The sequence below is a fragment of the Vanellus vanellus genome, assembly GCF_965231255.1.
Source record: "Vanellus vanellus genome assembly, chromosome: 1".
Lineage (NCBI taxonomy): Eukaryota > Metazoa > Chordata > Aves > Charadriiformes > Charadriidae > Vanellus > Vanellus vanellus.
In genome coordinates this window covers 111,369,960-111,392,200 of record NC_138905.1, presented here as the reverse complement: position 1 = coordinate 111,392,200, position 22,241 = coordinate 111,369,960, and the positions used below count along the sequence as shown (strand labels likewise).

At 37.4% G+C, this 22,241-nt stretch overlaps 1 long non-coding RNA gene across 2 annotated transcripts in view; it reads right to left on the bottom strand.

Moving 5' to 3' along the window:
* Positions 1–22,241, bottom strand: part of LOC309686047 — a 191,523-nt gene that overhangs the window by 94,929 nt on the left and 74,353 nt on the right. Inside the window, exons 1-2 of one of the 2 annotated variants that reach the window (XR_014270510.1) lie at positions 9,263–9,386; positions 2,140–2,188 (exon numbers count right to left, since the gene is read on the bottom strand). This is a non-coding gene — a long non-coding RNA (uncharacterized lncRNA). Of the gene's footprint in view, positions 1–2,139; positions 2,189–9,262; positions 9,387–22,241 lie in introns of those variants that run through there. The other variant, XR_014270509.1, reaches the window with a different exon arrangement.

Sequence of the window (22,241 nt, the reverse complement as noted above, 5' to 3'; positions counted from 1 at the left end):
TAAAATCCTACCTTCCGGACAAACAGTTATTTAAATGTGATTTAATATTAAATGTATGTGCGTGTGTTAGTAAATACATACTTGTAAAAAGTCACTGGTAGCATAAATTTGAAGTCTTTATATCAAGATAGAAAATTTATAATACACCCAGTCATTACAATCTAAAAAAAGTTGTCTGCTGTACTAGCTGCCAATATTGTTGCAATTAGCATTTTCGCTATGAAGTAAGTAGTATCCTGCCTATTGATTATCGCCTGTTTCGTTGTACCCTCAAGATGCCCCAGGCACAGATCAGATGCCATGTGCTGATCTGGACCCTTTACCTCAGAGATGTGAAAATGTTCAAGCCAGAACACTCTCATTTATCAGCACTAGGACCTTATCGAGTTATTAACTATCACAGAAAAGAAGAATACATAGGACAGTTTGTTATCTTTACTACCAAAGTTGCATTTTGAATCCCTCACTGAATCTGTCAATGACTTTGCAACAACTCAAAACATTTCATACAGAGAAGTTAATCCAAACATTTAAGTACAGACTACATGTTAAGTTTTATATTAAAAATTATTTGATCTGAGCAGCTGTTTTTCTGACTAACTCAATCTTCTGCAAAGTATTCCAATATTTAAACACATCAAAAGGGGGGTTCAATTCTGCTTAGTCAAGAAGGAGAGATTTAAATGAAAAACCAACTTCCACATGGAAAAGTCCAACTAAGAGGTAACATCCAGAAATCATTTAATTTACTTAGTGTCAGTATTTCCGTAAAATAAAATGTTAAGGATTAGATTCTCACTTGACAAGAAATGCTATGAGTCACATTTGTGGAAGTAAGTAAAGGAAATAGATGCAAAGGTCAGGCAATATTACACATAGTATCTTAAAAAGATCTTCTCTGATTATTTAGCAACCTGGTCAATAGTCCAAGAACCTCAGGCTAGTAGGTCCCAGCCTGAATTTTTTTTTCAAAATTTACTGGAAGACATAGGTGTTGGTAATTGGTGCAGTGCTAAAAGAAACATCAGTAAGAAAATGGCAGGGACAGCTTTCTTCCCCTGTGCGTGTTCCAAGCAGCAGCAGCAGCAACTAAAACTTCTGGAGTTGCAAAATCTTTCTTCTGAAATGGGGATTTTACTTTAATAACACCATCTCCAGGTGAAATACTAGTTCTAACGAAATCAAATGGATATTAGGACAAACAGTTTGTCCTAAAAATCTGTATTTAGCTAAATAAAAAGATCTGTAATCTTCTCTCAACATTATTTTAAAGCCTAGTAACTTTTCTGAATTTTGTTCTAATTTATTGTTTTCTAGATAGTTCAACTAAGGATCCATTATGTAAGCCTATAAGTACAGAGTTTCTTCTGTTTTCTGTTTTGAGGCAAATTAAAGGTCAATTTTCAGCACATATATTTTTCTTGTTTTCTGACTATTTACACATCTTGAAAATTAGGACAAAGGAACTGAAATCTAATGTTTTACAGTTGCATTTATTTCACTGCATTGAAAACAAATAAACAAACAGAAAAGCCCAAACTTGCTGCATCTAACTGGTAACAAATAAAATCATTATCAAGGTATCACTTCTCATGTTTTCATGAAATAAACATTAATTTTTGTCCAGACAGATTTTGCATATCTGCCACGGCTCAGCTATGAACTACTCACAGAAAATCCTAATAATACAATGTGAACATAAAATGCTACTGTCTGTTGTCTAAAGACACCTCAGCTTTACAGTGGGGTGTTGATGCTTCAAACCTTTTTATTACCTGAAAACCCATCAACAGCTTTATAATGATGAATGCAACACAGTTCAGTTTGTATTTGCAAAATTCACTTTTAAAAACGGCAGATGTGTGCCAGCACATCTGGAAACCACTTTTAATTATACTTTCCTCAAGTGGGAAAGCAGTAGCTTGTACCCATAGTGAAGCTTTTACGTCTGACCACACAAATGCTAGCAACCACCTGTGCTTTACACTGATTTTCATTATAGAGTATATCACATTACTACCCTATTATTCCAGAACGACATTTGAAGCTGTTGTGTGACTAAGCTGCAGCAAGTGTGGTCTTGAAAAGGCCTCTACTCTACAAAAATGTAATAAACTTGATTGCAGTTAGGGTACTTACCACTGAGGATATCACAACATGCATGCTCCTAAAGTTGGCTTCTCTTGGTCTGAAAGTCATAAAAGATGTACATTAACAATCATGATTACCAATCTGGGAATTGGAATTTGGCAAACTAATGTGTGCCACCAAATGAGATACCTTGTAAGCATTTGGAATTCCTTTCCAATATTTGTTTCTTTCCTATGATTAATACAGAAGTGTTATAGTCAAATACTCTGCTTCTTCAGCCACGCTCTGAGATTACAAAAAGCAACTTCAACTGTACTCTGCCATCTTAATGGTGTTTCAATGCTGTCAAATATTTTCATAGGTCTCAACTATTGTGAGTTACATGACTAGGCTGAGTTTTCTAAACTTAACCTTCCTCTCCTCCTCCCCCCTGCCCCACCCAAATGTAACAGCTATTTTACATCACTGTTCCTCATTTCTGGCAAAAAAAAAAAAAAGTTTCAGACGTCTGTGGGATACTTTTCTTCTTTACAACACTCTTTCAATATTTTGGAAGAGTGTAATGTTGACACACAAAATTTTGTATATCACAGTGGAAGGGAAAGGTTGAGCATTTGTGACACTCAGCCCTCGGGAGACCTGGCATGCCCAGGGACAGACTTATCAGAAATGGACACCAGTATGCGTAGCTTGGCAAAATGTAAAGTACACAATTTTACAGACAAGGATAATTTGCTATGCTGAGCTGCACAATGTGCAGGTAACTCAAAAAAACCCCGACACCATTTTAGCGTAATTTAATCTGCTTATCAGCTACTATGCTTGAAAGAAAAGCTTCCACACTGTTATACATCTAAAAAGACACATTCACCTGTCTCTTATTTTCTGCCTTTAATTTAAGTTTTGCGGTAGCTCATGAAGCCACAGAGGATCCCTCACAGGACTGCGCCCTCTCCCAATGCGCTGCCCACGTTACTTCACCGTGTGTTGCCAAGGGCCCTGAAAGAAACTCGTCCCACTTTGAGAAAGACTCAAAGCAGACTTCAGCCCGGGATCCCGAGGCAGCTGCTACACTCCCTCTCTACCAGGCAGAACAACAACCGATCTGTACGGTCGCAAGTACCTTGGCTTTGCTCCTGCCCTCCCACTGCTCTCCCCCCGCTGCTACGCACAGCCGCGCTGAGGCGCAGAGGCGTCCCAGTGCTGCTGCCTCTCACCACCCAGGAGAGATGGCGCAGAGGCGTCCCAGTGCTGCTGCCTCTCACCACCCAGGAGAGATGGCGCAGAGGCGTCCCAGTGCTGCTGCCTCTCACCACCCAGGAGAGATGCCGCTTCTGCGGCCGGCAGGACTCTCCGGGTCAGCAGTGAGGAAACAGCAAGGTTTGCTTTAATGCACCTTTTTTTTTTGTCATCTCAGAGCCTCCCATGTGACACCTGGTAGGCATTGAAACATTCACCCAACTATTAGGCGTTAAAATAATGTAGGGGGAGTTCACTGGGTCATATATATAACTTCTGCAAAAGAGTTCGTAATATTTTAGGAGATTGAATATGTTAACAGTTCATAATCCTGCTGCTATAAAAGCATAACCTGATTTCACGTTGCAAATACATTTATTATCCGTGCAAAGAAGGCATAATATTCCTCCTCCTATTCTACAATCCGTGGTAACAATTTGAGATTGCTAAAAAAATATTGATTTCTGTGAATTGCTTAAACCTAAAAGAAAAAAGGACCGGGGTCTACTTCAAAATACAAGCACACTTTGAATATAACTTGTTAAAGGTTTTCCAACTAAATACACTTACAGGGCAAACAAAGACTGAAGCACTCTACAGTATTCTACAAATGATAAAAATATGCTTTTTCTGTTTAAAGATGAAGATATCCTGAAATCAACCTTACTGTCTAATTATCAAAATAATAGACCTAGAATGTAAATTCATTTCATCTTGGATATACACTATCTAATTCAGCATTTAAATAGGGATACACTGGAAGACAGGTAGCTGCACTTTCTGAACTCTGTTTGAAACGGTGATAGGAATTGATATAATCAAGGTCAGCCACAAGAGTCGTTTTTAGAATGGGAGAAAGACGAGGGAAAAGACTGCAAATGGGCAAAAGAAGCACTCAGACGTCTGCTTCTTTACAACACAAGGAAAGCATGTTCAAGCCTTTTACTCAGTAAACCTTCCTCTTCGAGGAGGAGTGTCAAGGCCAGTCACACTAGTGCCATCAGGAACTAAGGGGGAAGCTTTTGGCACCCTGGAGCAGGCAGGTCACACAGGGTGCTGGATCCAAAGAGCTGTGAAGTCAGGGGGATTCTCCCTGCTGATTGCAATGGGCCCTAGAACAGCTCCTCGCCCTTGTACATCTTTAACTATCCGACTCGTAACGCTGTCATCATGAGCTTAAGGATGTGACTGGGAAGGAGAGCAGAAATGTCTTTGAAGTCATGAAATATATCCAAGACTCTGGATACCTGCCATTTTAAAACACTGAGCTGAACCCACTCAGCCTTAGCAGCAGGTCTGGAAGCAAGGAGCAAGCAAACAGAGAAAAAAACACCGTCATGGGTACATCCTCCTTGCCTAACTCCCTCTGATTCCAGGCATTTTGGGTGCGCTGGAGCCGTACCCCCATAACTCGCCAGTCAGGCAGACCATGCGCCTGCAGCCATGCCAGAGCTTGTCCATCACGTCGCCGTCCCTCAGACCTCCTGGAAACCAGCTCTGGGGCCAGGGACTGGTGCTTGGGGCTGCGCACATCTGTGGAAGGGAAAAACACCTGGGCTTATGTACAGAGTGCTGGGGAGGCCGAGCAGGCAGAGGGATTACTCCCAAGGGCAGGGTACTGCCGACAGAGCCGCAGCCGTTTTCCCCAGAGCAGGGTTGATCTCGTGCCCATTCTCTCCTATAGCAAACTGACTGAAAATACCAAAAAGTCTTTGCGATCCTATTGGTCCTGCCAAGGGAGCTTGACTGGCAGGACAATGCATCTTTGTTCTCAATTAAAAACATTATTTGGACGTAGTAATTATTTAAAAGCCGAGAGGAATATGATTTCGTGATTATAACCATAATTTGTCAATTGAAGCAAATGTTTTAAACTATCAAGGTTTGGTAGAGAAAGAAGAGAGAGGGAGTAATAACAAACACTACTATGACTATACGTAGCCTTCATCCAGCCAGTGCAATTTTACTTGTATTCTGAAATCACTGTAGCATAATCACAAACCAAAATCTTAATTGTAGTGAAAAACCACATACGACATGCCGATATGGAGGGATTTCATTAGCACATTACATTACTGGGTACTGCAAGTAGTCTGCCTGCTATGTTCTCCTTTTCATAAGAACACAGAGCAATCGTGCCTATACTAATATAGAAAAACGGGAAGCAGAGCAAGAAAGAAATGGAGAGAATTTGTGTTAAATTGGATTTTCTTGTCTCCTCCTGCAGTTTTTATCACCCACATGACAAAACATTATCATTAGCAGTTTATACCAAAAGTTAACATTTGCCCATCGTTTTCTATTTTCTCTAAACCACAAAGGTTGGAGCCTGTTATGCACTCCCCTTATCTTACTCTGTTACTTTAGAATCTAAGAGCGCACTGTGCACATTAATCTTTCATGGCAGAGTTCACTGAAGTTCTGCCAAAATTCAATAATTATGTTCCATCCAATGCAGCAATTTATTTATCTCATTGCTGGAATTTAGAACATATAGAACAAAGTGCTTAGTTTATGTGAATGAAATGGTCGTTCTCCCCCCTCCCCCCCCAAGACAAAACAAAATAGCCCTGTTTCATTTCTAAAGTTTTAAAACACACAGTAGAATATATTGAGGAATAAAGCTATTTTTACAAGACCTCATGTTTTCTTGATAAACTGGAAGTGTTCTGCAATATGTTTAGGTTTTCTTTTTTTTTTTAATATAAGTGAAAGTATTTTATAAATAAATTTGTAACTTCTATTCAAATGTATAACAATATGTACCACTTACACTGCACTACTAAAACATAAAATATTAATGTGTAGTGGTCATTAAAAATGCCAACTACAAAGCAAGAATTTGTATTTGGAATGGAGAATATATTGGTTTACTGCACTGAAATGGGTAACTGGGAGTTCAACAGCTAAGACACAAAATTACAACAAAGTTAAGCTTTATAATTGCACTCTTTCATGGTATGTTTGCAAACAAATAGAAAACATAAAGCCCTCCAAGTAGGAAGATTAGAGACACATTATTCCTGAGGGCTGTTAAAAATAAAAATGGCATAATGGAAAATACTTAATATCCTTCACCTTTTGTAGTCTCAGGAAAAGTAACTAACCAGTTATTTATCAACCTAACTATAAAGAAGAAATATGAATCTACTGTTTGGGGATTTACAAACAGAATACAGTGTCTATACATTTTTAACTTTATACTTATGAATAGAGAATGCTGATTTATCTGATGGAAACATGACTTCTTTGTATGTTCATAAAGACAATACATTTCTTGACGAACGAAAACGTTAATTTAGTGTCTGCAATCAAAAGCAAAATTTATAATGTTTTAAGTTTTTAAGCAAAACTCTCTCTTACTTTCATATATTAGATTTTACAGTTCAAACATGTTACCAGACAAAATTTGACTCTGGATTTAGAAACTACTCAAAGTTTTTGGAGCATAACTTGCTGTGATTTATAACACACCCCTTCATCAACCAAAACAGAAATGAAAACCTCTAGAAGTAGCGCACTAGCATGTGTTCATTATTTCACAGTAATACCTTCTAGGTAAAACTAGGAATATCACTGTAAAACATTTTAAAGTTAGTTTTGCAGTAACTAGATGTGCATATGCATATTTTAAATTAACTGTACCTAATTTAGTAAATCAGGAGAAAATACTTCTACACACCAGAAAATAAATTCCATAACGATTTGCGAAAATTCCACTATCAATCACATTTACTTTTGCACCCAGTATGGTCATTTTCTGGCAATGCTTTACATTAGAAAAGGATTCAATTGTGATGTATTTTTCCCTGTTGTAAAACTTTTTTAAAATCCCAGAAAAATGCAACCAAGTCCTATCTGGTTTATTTTACTAATGCTCTCCATCTATTTTTTTCAACATGTTAATCTTGTCTGCTTTCTTTCATTGTAAATACAACGTGTTATAGTTAAACTCGTAGGACACTTTCAAGTATTGTAACTCAGTGTCCTGCAATGTAACAATGAACAAACTCTCCCAGGCAAGTTATATGAAAGTACAGACACTGAAGAGTCCATAAAGCTCGAGTTTTTCCCCCATCTAGCTATTTCTTGCATTATGTAATAAAGGAAACATACACACACACAAACACCTTACAGAAAATGTATGGTTTAACAGAAGAAAGACAATACCTGTAAAGCCCATTTTAACAGCAGGAGCTACTGCAAAAGGGATGAAGGCTGGGGGGGGCAGGGGGCAGGGGAAGGTGCGAAAAGGCTATTCCACATCGATATTGCTGCTGAAGTATGGTATTGCTTATAAGTAAACAACACATACAGGAAGAAACGAGCAACTCCTCAGCTATAGCCACAAGTGCCGTTATGTAAAATAAAAATACCTAACAAAAATGCTGCCTAATACATTTTGTCTTTACATTGAACGCACATGGAAAAGACACTGGGGTAGCGTATACACAGCATGTAATAGGAGGTCCTTAATTTCCAGTTGCAGGGTTGCTTTGTAAAATACAGATTAAATGCACAAAACGTTCAAGTGTACAATAATAATTTATTCACTTACAGTGCCAGACTTGTTTATAGAATATCAGCGAGGAATAATCACCCATTTATTGCACTGATGATCTCCACAACTTTCGAAACTCTGAGCACACTTGAAACGTGAACTTTCACAGCTCCTTATTAATGTTTAGACTAACTCCCTTTCCCCCTTTTTAACAACAAAGGACAACCCAGCTCCTGCTCCCTGCCTCGCAGATCAGACCCATACCCAGATTTCAAGGAATCGGGATAAAACCAAAGGCACATCTGAGATTTTCCTTGCAAATTTCCCCCCAGTGGATCTAGGCATGTATTTTTTAAATAGTTTTATCAAAAAGCCTCACTCCCACAATTCAAACAAAGAAACTTCTCGAAAATGTCATTACTTACTGTTCACTGAGCATAATTTACTGAGATTAAAAGTTTAAAGATTCATCTGCTTTACATCCACAAGTGTTTTAAACAACCCCTAATACTGTATCCTGCTTAAATGTGACAATTAGGGCTGCTTTTGGCATGTCGAAAAATATAAAGGTACCAACGATCCTATTATGCCTTAGCTCCCTGTAGCCTGGGTTTTGGAGGTGCGTAAGCTGCGGAATGATAATAGCAACAATTTGGTACACGAGGAAAAAACAGACACCCCCACCCCCCCCCCCCGAATGCTTCAGATATACTGTATAAAGTCATTTTGACATGCCTACACAACTGGTTGTGGCAGCTTTCAGACATGATTCCTAATCACAAAAAAATGCTTCAGGTTCTTTTAGAGAAAGCTTGCCGTTGGGAAGTTGATTTTGGCCAAGAGCCAAAATCATGTGCAAAAGGGGCCCTCATTACCAATTCATGGCAGCCTTCAGCGCTGACAAAAAATGTGACCCAACAGGCTAAAGCAACAACTAAAATTAAAAAGTATGAGACAAAGACGACTTACTTAATATTCCTTCCATCGCCACATTAAACTTTTCCGTAATTAAACCCTTGTTAGTTCAAAGCAGTTTTCAACTACTTTTAAACGATTGCACAGGCAGTCTGTAAGAGTTGAAAGCTTTCCCTGGAAATTCTCCCCAGCTCCTCCACTTTTAACAGCATTTGGGTCCGCCAGCAGAACTTTCTGCTGCGCGCCTCTGTGAGAAACCCCTCTCCAAAAAGAAGCGAGGCACCCCGCACGTATTTCAACAAAAACTAAGCAGATCGCTACAAGATTTTGCAAGCGTTAGAGGCAGAGGAGGAGTGAGGAGGGGGGAGGAGAGAAAGAGCTCGGTACACGGGAGCAGCTATTTCCTAAACTTTCGAAAAAGCTTATCAAAACGGGCATGCAAACATTAAGCAATCGCAATTAACAGCGCTCGCTGCGCCACTATCCCATAAAAGCAGATTGGATACACGGCCTTACCTAGATGTCGTCTGGCTTTTCTGTGGATCAAAAAGTTTCCTGCCTAAGCACACAGATATTCTTTCACAAACCATAAAGGCCCCTTTTATGAATCCAGCACTGTAGCAGCCTGCTTTCTTACACCACGTTGAGAGCGGGATGCGTCAGCTTTCGAGAGAAAAACAGTCTTAATACACAATTAGTGGCAGATTGTATAATAGTGGATTTATCTTAAAGAGGGAAAAGGCATTTTTTAAAAAGCAAAGAGGGTGCGGTCAGATGTTAGGCTATCCCTGAGAAAAGGGGCCTAGGCTGCACTAGTACCTAAATACTAGCAGAAGCTTACTGGGAAGGGAGCCAATGGAATGACTTTGTTTGACCCAGCTGCCAATCTCTCCTGAAGCACTGCGCCAGACTAAACACTGACACTATTTTAACTCAAATCAGGCTACAGCAGCTGTTTGCTTTCCGGCTCTCAGCTATGCACCATGGCCATGATGACTCTGCACAGCACATATGATAGAGCTGGGGCACTTCTGCTAAAATATGTTCCATGTTTGGACTGGTGGTATAGAAGCGGGGGCTGGGGGGAGGCTGCTGTTTCAGGGATTTCTTTCTTCCTTTTTTGCTTCTTTTCTTTTTTTTTTTTTTTTTTAAACATCCCTGCCTCCATTTTCCCCAAAGTGAAATAAAAATGAGATTTGAGGCACACAGAAAAATCAGCATTGCGAGTCAGGTGAAAGGAGAAAAGTTACTGCTTGAGGCTGACAAGAACCAGAATACGTTGTAAAGGTGTGCATGTGCACGCCTGACTCCAAAATCCACCTAGAACCTGAAATTATTTATTTTTCTCTTGCTAGCCACTCTAAAATTGTTCAGTGTAAAAATAATCAACAGATTCTCCCTCTCCCTTCTTATTAACTTTAAAATGAAAGTGAGTGTGTATCTATATAAAAAGCAGGCATTACATGTGTGCATATATGCAGATATTTACGTATGCATCCAGATTCTGATCTAAATGACACCAGTGAAAATTGCACTGTAAGCAATGTAAGTTATTACAGGTTAAAACTGAGGGTGGAATTGATAGCCAATTTACATGCGAAAGTATATAGTATATGAGTGAAAAAATACATAAGCATTATTAGTAATGGGCATATGGCATGGAGATTGGCATGTCTTTTTTAATTCAAAAAAAACTCAAAGAAGAGTTGCAGCAGCAGAAACAAAGCACATACACATGTTAAAATCCAATGGAGGCTTCTGAAGTACTGGGCGTACAGTACAGTCCAACGCACCACCTACAGTTTTGCAGCATTTGCACCTAAACTCAGCCATGGTACTTAAGCCAAAACTTTGTTTCCTCTCACCCGGCCACGGGGGGTTGCTGGCTATGCCCCAAAACTGCATGTCATGATAATTGCCTTGTTCAGTAAAAAAATCAGAAGAATACCCCCACCTAAAAGCAAAAGGTATAGAGAAGGAACCCAACCCTTTTTATTAAACATAAAAGTGTGTGACTTATCTTGATACAGAGTAAAAGACAAGGGGAAGGTCTGGCTGCTGTCATCTGAATGCCCTCAGTAAGCACTGCTGGGTATCTCAAATTCAGTATGTATGCTCAACGGACATAATGGGGAAAAAAAACCCAAACCAGAAATGGAAAACAAAATAAAACAAAACAAAACAAAATCTAAACCATGAAAGCTGAGCCTGTTGCTCTTTCTTTGGCTGTAGTGCACCGACTGATTTCCGTAAGCTGTTCAACAGCCTGCTACCAGAAACCAGTGGAAGTCATCGATACTGCACAAGCTCAAATCTTGCTAACTACCTGCCCCTCTCACTGGCCCTCAAGTATATCAACAGTTTAAGAAAAGACCCTGGTAAATATCTTAAATAATCCACCATAAAATGAATAAGGATTACAAATTAAATGAGTAATGGCTAGCACAATAAATGCCCAGTGTTTCTATCTAACGTAAGAACTGAAATGGAAGAGGAGACCTGCATTATGTCTGAAACACCAAGCAAGAATGTGCAATCACATTTGCACTAAGAAGGAAGGTACAAGAAAGACAGTTACCTACACCTGAGAAGTCTGAAATCTTAAATTGGCAGACAGGTGAGACAAAGCCAACTGTTTTTACAGTCCCTCTCTTCTCTCTCTAAGGAGGACAGCAAGAATTTAATCATGAGACGAATTTGGAGGCCCCTTAAAGAAAATGCAGCTCCTCAGCAAGGAGCTTGCGTGCCTTGTGAGTTCACACCTCGTGTTGCACCAGACAAGAAAAGCAGTACTGCAGCAATAGGTCTAGAAAGTCATTAACAACATTGAACTTAGTATAGCTGGAAAAGAACAAAAGTACAAGATAAGAAACAAAATATAGGTTGGAGTGAAGCTTTTCCAGCTCCTTGAGGCAGAAAAGAATGTAATTTGGCCAGATCAACAGACAAAGAATTTAGTAACAAAATTTGAGAATGACAGGACGGGAACAACGTTGTTGCCAGTGAAGCCAGCAAGGAACTTGTCAAAGAGAGGACAAGATTAGGATACAGATAAACCATGGTGGATAGGCACTTAAAATCCTGACAGAAAAAAGACAACACTATGCACTCAAAGGTGGAACACAAAGGCTTTTCATTCAAGTACACACTATAATTAGCAGAAAACTCGTGCAACCTTCTCCTTCTTGGAAAGCTAATTGAAAATTTATTCCTGTTTCAGTTTGTGAGGGTGGGTCCTCTTAGCGTCATTTTGATTTGTAAGTTAAATACTCTTGTCGTAATTGCTCCAGGGTGGCTGCGGGAAAGGGAGGTGGTATCTGGCATTTCTTTCACTTTCAAACTTACTTTTGTCAGCCTTGGGCAATGCATGAAGAAACAGTGAAACACTGGAATAGGTAACTAGTAGAGCTTTGCTGACAAATACAAATCTCTTTCCTTCTAGAAAACTGTTCAGAATTCTTATTATCTTATAAATGAAGCATTAGTACAGCTAACCGTATTTGCAGTTCCTGTTGTAGAAAATATCTGATTGCTCCTGAAAGGGTTCCCTGTTAGAAATAACACATACATTCTTTTTACCTTGATTTTGAGGTTAGGGAGCTGAGTGTGTATGTGATTACACTGTGCAACTATGCCACCTGAAATCTCTTCAAATCATTGGCCAATATTGATCAAATTTAAGGTGAGAGGTTTCAGGTGTGTTTTTGAGAAACTCGGTAGCTTTGAGATCTCCATCCCATATCAAATGTAGGTCAAATGAATAGAGGAGGGAAATTTCTCAGCATGCCCATGAGCATATATGGAAAATCTGTAGAAGAAAAAGACCTAACTGCTTCATTACTTCTCAGTAAAAACTTCCGTCAGACCCACACACTGTTTTAAATATCAAAGTTCAATTAAGCTCAAGAAATGAACCCATAGGAAAGCAGGCTTCACCGGTCATGAACTACCTTTGTTTTGCTGGGGAGCTGGTAGAAAGCATATTGGACATATTGTTCAAAGGCTTTTTTTGGTTTGCTTTGCTTTTTAGTTTCAACTATTCAATTAGAGTGACTTCTTTTTGCCCTCATTTCTTCTATGTTTAGTACCATAATTTTGGCCTACTACTTTATTACCAAACGATTCCTCATTTCAAGTCAATTGTAAAGCTCTGATTTTGAAGGAATCAGGATTTTCATCCCCAATCCATGATTTTATTACCAGAGGGTCCCAGAAAATGGTGCATATACATAGACACTGTGCAGCTAGCACTGTGAGGTCATTAATAACTTTCAGCTTCCACTTGTGCATCAGGCACTTCTGGAAGAGACAATGGTCAAAACTATGACATAACATTGCAAGTCATTTATGTCACTCTGGCATTAGAGACACTGAGCTCCTACAATGCTGTGCATTTGTTCACTTACTGAGCCCTCTGCCATCTGAACTTTCAGTATCTATCACTGCTAGGCTAGAAGATTTTCACCAGTAAGAATCACTGGGGTAAAGAGGGAAAAAAAAGAAATTAAACGTAGATCAAAACTTACATTTCAGTATTTCAGATACTTCAGGCGAGTGTTAGATTTCCAAAACCAAAACTGATTTCAAACAACTCTTATTTCCCTACCTACTCCATTAGTACATCACACATGACTAATTTTATTAATAGGTTTAATTTATAATATGCTTATTTTAAGCTGGAAGACAATGGCGAAATATGAAGAAGAAAAGAAAAAAAAAAAGAAAGAAAAGAAAAGAAAAGAAAAGAAAAGAAAAGAAAAGAAAAGAAAAGAAAAGAAAAGAAAAGAAAAGAAAAGAAAAGAAAAGAAAAGAAAAGAAAAGAAAAGAAAAGAAAAGAAAAGAAAAGAAAAGAAAAGAAAAGAAAAGAAAAGAAAAGAAAAGAAAAGAAAAGAAAAGAAAAGAAAAGAAAAGAAAAGAAAAGAAAAGAAAAGAAAAGAAAAGAAAACCCACACCAAATCACCACTCCCCCCCCCCCCCCCCCAGGAGTACATGCTGTACTTCCTATTAAAACGTGAGAAACATAAATAAATTCAAGAGACAGTCACCTATTCATGGTAAAATGGAACCCAGATGCTAACAGCTGAGAAGAAACTTGCCTCAGAAATTTAAGAAACTTGCCTCAGAAATTTGATTGCATAAATATCTTTCATGAAGGATTTTCATAATCCTCTGAGTAAGCCAGTGCCCACCACACCACTACCAACAGTAGAGCAGCATTAGACTTTTCTGTTCCATTTAGTTGGGAAAACCAAAGTGCATAGACATCTTTTAAAACAAGAGCATAGAACACGACAGTGACTTTTGTAGCTATGGAATTAGTTTAATTCAGGCTCTAAAATTAGTCTTACACAATCTCATCATCTCCAGATGCTCCTTTATACTCATAAATCCACTAAAATGTTTATATTGTCCCATGCAAAGGGGTGAATGCCTGCTGTGGATTGTTGCTCCAAGGCAGCAATAACTTACTATGTCTTTTCTGTAGCAAGTTGCAGTGTTTTTTTGAAGTACAATCTATAGACATTTGCTCTCTCCATCACACCTCCCACATTTCCACAAGCCACAACATATTTATGCTTCAAAACATCTTCTGGAACAAATCAGTTTTAGTTTTGAATTAGAATACAGCATGACATGAGACAGATATAGCTGGGGTTTCTTCTAAGAATAAATTTGTATGCTTTTAGAACAGAGACCAAGCAAACATCAAGCTTGCATATACGCCTTACTTCCAAGCCAAGGAAATAGCTACCATATGTATTAAAAAGTCAGTATCAAGCATAATTAGATTAGATATAACACAACTGGGCCCCCAAAGACCACCATCCAATCTTACTTATTCCATCTTTGTTATTATACTGAGCAGGGCTGAGAAGCCATCCAGGAAGAGGATCCTATTGTGTTGCCAAACAAAAAGGCGGTTCTTGCCTCAAACATCATCCTAGGATTTTGTCAGTCACATTCAGCCCTGGTATATAAGATCCCTTCCCTGACCTCATACACAATGTTAGCTCTCTGCTCCCACCACCATAATCTCTTTTGTAGTTCTGACTACCGAAGGAGAGAGACACGTATTCCAGTTTTACCTCTGTGGGTAAATATCTTCTATGGGTCTACTTTCTATTATTTTCTTTAACAAAAAGTTAAAGAGGATAAGAAAGAAAAAAAAAAAAAAACAGGAAAAAGAAAATAATGAGGAAGACTGTTGGTAACACACCCCTCCAAACACTAAGCAAGCATTAACAACAGTTTCCTACTTAGCACCAAATATAAAAGTGAGATAGACAGCAAAAAAATTCTGTTTAGAGTATTGCATGCTACTGAGATGCTAGCAAGTCCAGGAAGCAATGTGACACAGCAGTTCAAGGTGACTAGAAATCAGGATTTATTTCTGACCCTGCTCCTAGCTCAACAGATAACCTTGGGTATATAATTTAACCTACTCTGACCCAGATTTCAGCTGATATAAATTCACAAGGCTCAAAAGGCGTGTGAAAGGACCTGCACAGTCAAGCCTTCGGTCCTCTACATCCTAGTTTCTCTAAAAGTGGGGCAGATAATATTCATATTAATTTTAAATTAATTAATAATATATTAATATGAACACTATTAATTTTTGCTAAGTGGTTTGAGATCCACCTTTGCAAAAAAGGTGGAAGAATCAAAGAAAGCATTTCATCTCAAATGTAAACTGAACTACAATTTCTGGTTGCCTGTAATGTTCATGTACAGTAGAAATAAATATTAAACAAGTCTCTATTGAATATCCTGAATAAATTTGTGGTTGGGTTAAGTGCTTTTTTTATGTAAATTGGAGAGACGGGGCATCAGATTCAGTTTTTCACTGCATGCTTCACAAAGATAGTCCTAAGCACTAATGTCTGGAGTTTTAAACTACCTGCTTCACTGCAAAGCTTAAATAACCAATCACTCTGCCAATGCATATGCCTTTAAGTCAGTGCTGTGTTGACTCTTTAAATATTTTCACTTTTTAATATAAACTTTTCAGACAAAAATCCCTCTTAGAGAACAAGGACCCTACACAACCAAAATGGAGAGAAGTTACTATTTTCTGTTTTTTCAGTCTCACCTGTTTAAGTACAGCTGACACAGCACAGATGCACACATTACTCTTGTCTGGGGGATAGCCTGTTTACCAATCTTTTAATGACTTACAGTTGAAATTGCCTTGTTCAGCAGTCATGATGGTCTTGACTATTAACGTGAAGCAGAAGGTCCTACCAGCTACACCAGGAGCCTAAAAATCTGTGCCTTAGGTTCTATTCAAAGCTCTGGAGAGGAAAAAAGAGGCAGGTGGGATTTGCATACATTGATGATTTTAAAATCCTGCTCAGCAGCCATTTCCGTTGCTCCACACTTAGACACAACATAAACCAAACCTGAACCTGATAGCATGGGAGAAATTGTTCAGATCTTTGTGCATCCTACACCAAAATAGCTGGATTTCCAAACTATTACACCAGAAGGTTTGGAAATGAAAGCTTTTATTATAAATCCACCTATAAAGTGCCTGTAGACAAAACATAACATGCAACTGAAATAACATATACAATACTACTATTGTATCCTTCATGCAAAACTGCCTATCTAGAGTTTTCTCCTTTCAAACCCAATACAAGACACAAAAGGAACATCTTCAGTATCCTTTATTCCTTGCCAGTCAAGCTGCTACCCAAACAAAGAAGCAATAGATAATGAAGCTTAGTTATTATCTGCTATTATTGCACATCTATGAAGGCCCAAGAGAAAAGACCATCAGCTACGGCCTTCTGACTATGTTAGGTCAAAAATCATAACACTACATAGTTTTGGTTAGGGGCTATATAGCAGAGTAGATTTTACGAGAAGACAAAGTAGAGGAAAGCAACATATTTGATCAATTTTTCCATCAAAATAATAACAAAAATATACTACATTAGAAAACGTACTTAAGTTTTGTCATACTATTTTGATGTTCCAAATTTTCCTGACTGTCACTAACTGTCAAGTGAAAGTTCCACGAAATACAATATCTTGCATAGATTAAATTAGGTAGATCCTATTCAATACCTTTCAGTTATTCATACAAACGTTAACCTTCACATAGACAGTACCTTTTTGATAAAATGCCTCCTTATGTCTAAAGCCAGCTTTTATTCCACTCCCAGCTGCATTTTATTAGTTATTTTAGACAGCAGTTTACTGTCACTGGAGAAGTTTCAAGTTTAATCTAAAGCAACTTCTGCATCCCAGCTGAAAAATTAGCAGCTATGAAAAGTAATTTTCAGTTAGTCACATCATCACAAGTTGGTTTACATTTACACTATATGATGTTAAATTACCATTCCAACATGAAACCCCGAAAACTGGAATTCACTTATGGAGAAGGCCTTGCAAAGCAGAAACCTTTTTCAAGTCGCGAGTACAGTCTGTCACATCTGCCTAATACATATAGTTTCCATTAGTATTAGAGAGCTGTATGCAAGTACTGATGGGGAACACATGCTTATTACCTTAGTCTCATGAGTAATCAAGTACCATGAACAACCAAACATATAGTTTTTGTTTATTACTCTGTATATATTTTTCATGTAGAATCTTGGTATGTAATAATCCCTACAACATCACAATATTTAAGGAGCAAATATTTGAGGAATGTGTTCAACAAACTTCAGTGCATGCCAAAACTTTGTCAAACATAGCGTTGTCTAAAAAAAAAGAGTAAGAAAAGTAAACAGACAATAGACTATGATCAGTTTGAATCAAAATGACCACCAAGAATTGTGGATACATTAACAATAATACCAAAAAAGTATGAAAAGAAAAACAAAAGGCGGTGGGCTAGAAGCTATAAAAAGAAAAAGAGAAAAGGAAAGGGAATTTTTTTTTTTTCCTTGCTCATCAAGCCTGTAACCATGGGGCAGGACAAACAGAAACTTCGATTCTTTGCTACTTCAAGTTCCGTTGTTGGACGGAACTAATGATGGACATCTTACAGGCTATTCAGCCCTAGAAAGAAACCAATTTGGAAAATCACAGAAAAGCTTTTCTAGTAAAAGGCACTTGCCAACTCACAGCAGCAGTGGTGTCACTGGAGGTTCATAGATTTCATTACATTTTGGAATTTCTCTTAGTAGTAATACCTAGAGGGCATGTCAGCACACAAATACTTTTAGTATTCCTATAACCAAAGTGACTTCAAATATAGCAGAAAAATATCTTTGAGTGTAAATTCTGTTCCTCCATAGTTACACTGCACTAGCACAAATGCTATACGAAGATTTACAAGTAAAAAGATTGTCTGCTGTGCCTTATAATTTTTTTAATCCATTGAATACAGAAAACTATAATAAATTACCCATCACAAGCTTAATGATGACTCAAACATTAGCAAAAATAGACAAAATTACAAACAATTGGTTTTTATTTCAAATCTGTGTTATGCTGAAATATGTTCCTTTAAATCACTCAAGTTTACCTCAGAGATGCAGCTGTAAAGCGGAATTGTGGGATATAAGAGAATTTAGCACTTTGTAGAAATCACTCTACCTTTTAAAGGAATGCATCTGATACTCTGCTAGAGTGGATTTCCATGACAATGAGGCTATGAAATTTTATACCAGCTGGAGATCAGCTCCCATACATCTTTCTTCATGACAAGTGACATGCACCAGTTTTGGATTCAGAGCTATGCAGAAACAGTAAAAATCAAACAAATAGTGAACAAACGAATACATAGTGTGTAGGGTTTTTTCCTTTTCAGGAAATATTTTCTTCTAATTAAGCTGTAATTTTTGAGGAAAACATTGTGGGTGTACGTATTTAAAAATTCATTATCTCATTACAGAAAAGAACCAGCACATGCTAAATCTTGCACTGTAATTTGGGGCATGAGAGAAAAGTGCCCGAAATACTCGTTTAGCATCAGAGGCAGAGAATCTATGATTCTAAATATTATAAAAAAGAGAAGGAACCAAAAATAATAACACAATGTTTAATGATCTTGTACAGAAAACAAAGTACAGCAAAAAAAAGATGTTGCTTAGCCATGCCTTAATTAGTAAGCCATGCTTTTTAAAAAACGTAATAAGAAAGCTATTTTTTCAAAAGAAAGAGTTAAGCAACAAGGCTATTTATGCAGTTTTCTCAGCACTGAATATAGGAATAAAGAGCCTGCAATTTTCAAGGTGATTTGCAATTTCCATTAATTTGTTGAAGGTTTTGTAGCTCAATAATGAGACACTTTCATCAGTTATTAGTGAATCAGAGCTGTTTGCAGCTTTAATTCAAACACAGTAAATACATATGCAAATGTGCACATGATTTTCTATTATTATTCGTAGAGGGCGAAAGAAGGCAAATGATCTTCAGGAGAATGGGGGTGTTTATCATTATTTGCCTAAAATTGGTTAACAGCCGCATACTGCTGGAAGTGAACTGAGAATTGTCGATGAATGCCAATATTTGGGTTGTCAGGAACTGCAAATGGTCATTTGGCACTGGGCTGTTGGCTTTACCTCCCTAAAACCTGAAAATCTTAAGGTTTTGTCTACTTTAAAAGACACAATTGTTGGGCTGTCATGAAGGTATGGTTTTACATATTCATCAGCTTCTTGATTTTAGGATCCTTGTTAATTCTGGCATCTTAAATTCAGCATCTTAAAATCCTTGCCCAAGTCTATCATCTATATCTGTATTGTGGAATTCTGGTAGAATGGATCAAAATAGAACATTAAAAGGGAAGATTTACCTGCATACTAAGGTGCCTGAAAATGCAAGTGGACACTCATAATAGTTCACAGGCTGACTAGAGGGATCCCTAACGCCTGTTGAAGCTGATATGAAAATCAATGCCAACACAATTTAATGTTACTGAAATCCCCTTCTTTTAAAGCATCTTTCAAAGTATCTTTGGTCATCTACCTCTACAATAAATTGAATTTGTATCTGTCAGTTAGCAAGTATAGGGTATTTCCTCCTTCCAAACCAAGCTGCCAATTAAAAACAAGACAAACATTTAAATTAAAGACAGATAACACAGAGGTTTTACTCAATAGCCACTTGATGGCAGCGTCATGTATAAAAAGATTAGACTGTGAAGTTAAAACTTTCAAAAAAACCCTCAGTAAAAGTGAAAAACAGACCCAAATGACACCTTGATTACTGCAGAGTAATACCCTCCTAATAAAACTCTTTTTAATGATATTTTGAAGGTCAGCAACTAAATCAATAAGCAAACCCATAGCAATCATGAATTTTAAACTTCAGAAATGTTGCTATAAAGGTTATTCCTTTAAAATCAATAGATGAAATATTTTTGATAAGTTATGAATTTGATATTCATTCTAGCACGTAACCCTCCAATGATAACTCATGGTTAATTTCTCTGGGAAGAAACAAACTAAAAGAATTCCATGAGGATTTACTAAGAAAGAGTTCATGGGCACTGATTTAATAAAAATATGACACTAGTGTTACGAATGCAATATCCTTTCTGTAGCACATAACTATGAGAGTGGCTCGTATTTCCTGCCAGCAGGATGGTCCATATTCTTTGGTCATCAAACACAGTCAACTAAAATTAAGAGAAGAGAAAAAGTAGTTCAGGGAAGGATACAGGTCAAGTTAAAAAGCTGCCTTTCTCTTCCTCTCCTGCCTTACTCATCTGTTTGCACTTCAGCCTGAGGAGCAAATCCAGACTAACTGTTTCAGCTGATCATTGAATAGGGCTAAGATACCTGTGCTGTAAGTGAACAACCAGTTAGGATCTGCCTTTGCCTCCCAAGATGTCCAAATATGACCAAACCCAACTTTGGACATTTTCACACTAGTTTGAAAAACAGACAATCCCAACATGTAGTGAATGCTCAGCATATTAAGAGCATTGTTCACTAACAATTTGCAATAATGCAACTGCAAAGACAGCTCTGTGAGGATCATATTCTACCCTTGATTCTCTAGAAAACATTTGTTTGCGGTACCAAACATGTATCTAGTGAAGAAAAGACATCTCTGATATTCCAGTATTTTAAGAGTTCGACAACTCTGTAAGACTAAAGTCTGTCATTCTCTTGATTTATGACTGGAACTTTCATTGCCATCAATGGTTATTCAAGATACTGAATGAAACAGGAAGAAATCCTTCAAGCAGTAAAACAAACAAAAAATCAATGTTCATAAATATCTTTGTGAATTACAGAAACACTAAATAATATCCTGAGCTAATACAGAATTAATGCCCACAAAGTTTTCTTTTTCAAAACTGGGGGGGAAAGGCAACTTCATTCCAAGCACTAGAGCTTTAATGTTAGCTTTTCACCCAAAGAAAATTTTTTCAGTCAAGTTCTACAAATGTGGTTTATAATGGAAGCTGAAACAGAAAGTTGACTAAATGCAAAATCACAAATAGAAGCAAAGTTTCAGTTCTAAAACTAATGTTACATTTCTCACTACTTTTGTGAGTCACAAAATTCATATGGAACAGTCTCAATGGTTCAATTGTACTTGAATTTTAAAATCAGATATATGTCTTTGGAATTTCCAGAAAACCTAAAAAAAATAAAATAGTACTTCCGCCACCAAAACCACTCTGCATGAAAAGAATCAACATTAAAAATAATAATTAAAAAAAAAAAAAGTAGTTATCTGATGTTTTTATCAAACAGGATTCAACAATACAAAGATAACAATGCTAAACACTTCCGGGAAAATTCTTCCAACAGTATGTTGAAAAGATATTTTTCACGTTTTATGTAAACCCTAATGTATTCCAGTGTGAATTTCTAAACTTTTATTGATGTTGTCACTCACTCAAATTTATATTTAAGCCATAAACACTAACTGTTTTATTTTATACCTAACAATAAACAGTTTTCTGTAACTGAGACTGGGGGGGTGGGGGGTGGGGTGGGGGGGGTGACTAGAGAGGAAGGAGAGGAACTGGACAAAAAGAAACAACTGTAATTTCAGTTTCCAAATGTAGCATTCCTGTGTTCTTTCCTATACTGAGTACTGCATTATATTAGTCTTCATTTTGATATTTAAACAAAAGGACAGAAGACTATGGTAGTCTGGAAAAAGCTATTCCAAGTAAACTTAGAGAATAAGAATCACATATGACTGAAATACTAGTATTATATCAGAAATTACTTCTCTTCATACCAAAAAAAAGTGCTTAGGCTGCAACCTTAGGGATTTAATCAACTGTATATGATTTATGTACTACTTTTTTTCTGCTGAAGTCCACAAACCAGCTCCTTCTCAAACTAATTCTCAAACTAGAAAGTAGCTGGCGGAGGAGGGATTTGCTTATTTATCAAGAAGAATCTACCTTGGTATTCATTTTCGTAGAACTCCTTTTGGATTGCTATAGGCCAAATTTCGTTAGTTCACTGTTTGGAAAACATACAAGTGGCATTACCAGGACTAATGGATTCCCAACTAAATCTTATAAACAGGGGTTGAGAGTTTATTACTCATCAGAAGATGTATTCTT